The following is a 3,640-nucleotide window of genomic DNA, read 5'->3' on the forward strand; positions in this document are numbered from 1 at the left end:
TTCTACTCTCTTTTTTCCAATATCCCCCATAACCAAAGGATAAAAAGTCAGTTCTATATCTATCATTTATTAAATTTACCATCGGAGGAGTTCCACAAGTTGGATCAGTATTGACCTATGTATAGAATTCCACATCATGTACCAATAATATAAAAATCAAATATATTGAGATTGTGTTTTAACAAAGAGAAACAAAATCTTAAGTGTGACAAGAAATGAGAAACTTATGCTTAAATATCAACAAGAAATCAATTAAAATACCTTTCAAAAAAAAAAAAAAAAAAAAAAGAAATCAATTAAAATCCGCTGCAGTGCTAGTTATAATGAGTACTGAAAGAAGACTCAACACTTGCGTATTCCTTCATCCACCTCTGCTTGTCGATCTTGACACATTTTAAGTGAAGTTCTTAGTCACAGACAAGATCGAAATTTCTGCTTCAATAATTATAGTATCTTTCACTATAAATCCCTTTGATTTGCAATAGAGATCATGTGGCGAAATGAAGCTTGGGTATCCCCAGTTCCTTGTGTTGGCGTCGAACCAGACACTAACTGCAAACATGAATTTTGTAGGAAACTTAACAAAATATAAAATCACCCCAGAAGAAGAAGAAGAAAAGAAGAAGAGATTCATCAAAAGCAGCTTGTACAGCCTTCTTGTGGTGCCTAATACCGTACTTACCTTCCTTTTCGAGGTGTTTACCATTGACTTGGTCCCTTATTCTCAGCTTGTATTTTGCATACATTTTGGGTTTAAGAGTTAGTTCTTCAGAATCAACTACAAAAAGATACACAGAGAGGCTTTTGGCTTTTGCCTCTCCATTTCCTTTGGGATAGACAGAAAGCTTCCTGAATTCATTATAAAAAGAAACAAATAATAGCTTACCTTAGAAATCAAAGAAGCCACTTTCAAATTGAGAACATCGTTTAAAGAAAACATGAAAATGTTGATCATACCAGTCCTGCCCTCCAATCTCAAACTCCTCGGAGCATAGACATTCTTGGCCTGATGCTGAAAATTTGCCAACCTTCCAAGTGTAAATTTTGTCACTTAGTAACTTTGTCATGGACAGACACTCACCTATTCCCGCATTTTTCATAACAAAAACCTCTGCTCCAAATACACGTGTCATTGATGAGGTACCCGTTTGAAGGATTTTGGAACTTTTCGAGAGAGAGAAATTTCTCAAAACCCCATTCTGTCTTCATCCCATGGAAGCGCCTCATTGGTTCAATATCTACATTAATTATATACAAATATCTATCTATATAAATATTTTGTTGCTACAGCATATTTCAAAAAATTTAATGAAAATAGAGAAACTACCTTCCACAGATAAGTACTTGTCACGTATATGATCAAAGACGAATAATTTAAAGTTCACATTTACCTCCCAACCGCAAGGAAGATTATCTGTATCCGATATTACCAGGTATAGTGAAATGTGATCTTTCCCATTTCTTTTCTGATTCCCATTTGGATAAAAAGACAATTTCCTGAAATCCCAAAAAACATGTGACTAATTTTGTTTTGATGCAGAGAACATGTATAAACTAAAGAGTATGGCAGAACAAATTCGAAAACACACCATTTATAGCCGCCAGCTTCAAAAACATTTGATTCATAATTTTCAGTTTTTGTTTCTAAGAGCATAGAGAAAGACTCTATCTTGGAAATGTAATGTGATGGTTGGACATCACGTAATGTTCTTTTCGTTTCTGCCACATAATGAAGACAGACAAATCTGTAAAACCATCATAACTCATTGTATTGTATATATAAAATAATGTACAGCAGAAATAAAAATAAATAAAATCAAAATTAACTTACCAATTATGTTAGATGAAATTTTTTAATCTCATAGTAGTTAGTAAAATATGGTACAGCAAAAAAACGGATACGTTACAAAAAGAAGTAAAAATTTGAATTCGAATACGGATATGTACGTACTTGTATAACATATTGTATGGTTTAAAAATTCGGGACTAAAAATTCGACTATGTATACACACATTATTTATTTATTATGTATAACAATATAAAAAATAATAAGAAACTGTTAGAAATAATAAATTAAAATTTTAATTTATACAAATTGAAACAATCAATAACCATGAAAGAAATACACTAATTATATATAATTAATCAATAACTATGACATCATAATTTCATCATAAATTAATAAATATTATAATTCAAATAATCAACTATGTTTATCTAAAAATAAATAAAAATTTGCTCTCTTTTTCCATTTTTTCTTAATAACCTATATATGTATATGGTAAATGCAGAAGTATAATTTAATAAAATTAAATTTTCAAATTATATAAGATTAGAATATCACATAATGCATTTATGCACATTCTTAAACCCCACTCATTTTATAACTAAAAGGAGTATAAACTTCCAAAAATAAAATAAAATAAAAATATCTACAAGCAAAGTGTGTGAATATATTGCATTACTTAATTGAATTATACCAAAGACTAATAAAAAAAAGTTATATTGGAGAAAAATATAGAATTGGAATTGGAATTGCAAAGACATTGAATTTAATTAAAAATAAAAAAATAAAAATTGTATTTGAGAAAAATATAGAATTTGAAGTACACTGAAAAAGGCTTTACGACAAGCAAAAGTATTTTCCAAAAATTCTAGAAAACCTGAGTGACAAACAAAAGTATTTCTTGAAAAATCAAAGTACTCTCCCAGCAAATTACTAGGTTGATTGCAACTAAAGTGGTGCATCAAATGGTTAAATTGGTCTAGATAAAAATATGCCAAAGAATTTTAGTGCTCTCTCTGTCCCAAAACAAGTGTCATACGTTTTTTTTTTTGGTCTGTCCCAAAATAAGTGGCATACTTTTATTTTTCAAACAATATATTTCACATAGTATGTCTTTTGAGTTTAAAATTTTAAACTTGAATATTCGAAACTTAAAAGGCTAATTTAGTAACTGACACTTAAATTGAGAGGGATGGAGTATAAGAAATGAATGATAGAAAGAAGATTGAAAGAGAACATCATGGAATAATTTTATCAGCCCATTATATATGACAACTGTAACCACAAGTCATATAGACTTCATATAGCTCTAGCTATGTTTCCTTCTACTACAAAGAAGGCTCCTATCCTCGAGAAGAAACAATATGAGATAATATATATCAATAAATATTTTGTAATTGTGGATTAGTTACCGTCCGCAGCAAAAATCCCAAACATCTCTAACATGATCTTTTAGCTTTTGAATGGTCACTTTTGCCAGATTGAGGTAGCAAAGCAGATTCAAAGTACTTCCTGTCTATATACGCATATGGATCAATTTTGACCTAATAAAAAATCTGTGCACATATATACAAAGCACACTATTCAAAAACTTATTCAATATTATTTATGAACATTAGCTCAAATAGTATGATTTCTCTTACCCAAAGAGAGGTCGAAATTTTTGATGCAAAAACTATATCCCAAATAAAATATTGTGGTGTATACGTGCGTTTGTTTTAACTGTGGAAAAAAAGTAGAGTAATTACGAACTTGTTCGATATTCTTGAAGTAGCATTTATATAACTACCCTTCCATTCTTTTAATTGAATGCTATTGAAATACTTCTGTTATGAGACTATGGACTCTATTAAT

The 3,640-nt window shown here is 29.8% G+C and overlaps 1 pseudogene; it reads right to left on the reverse strand.

Annotated features, from left to right (window-relative positions):
- Nucleotides 1-394: 394 nt before the first annotated feature.
- Nucleotides 395-3,223, reverse strand: LOC132301365 (uncharacterized; annotated as a pseudogene).
- Nucleotides 3,224-3,640: the final 417 nt, after the last annotated feature.

Source organism: Cornus florida, unplaced genomic scaffold (genome assembly GCF_030987335.1).
Source record: "Cornus florida cultivar Cherokee Brave unplaced genomic scaffold, ASM3098733v1 CherokeeBrave_3.0.0_Hap2_Chr03, whole genome shotgun sequence".
Taxonomy (NCBI): domain Eukaryota; kingdom Viridiplantae; phylum Streptophyta; class Magnoliopsida; order Cornales; family Cornaceae; genus Cornus; species Cornus florida.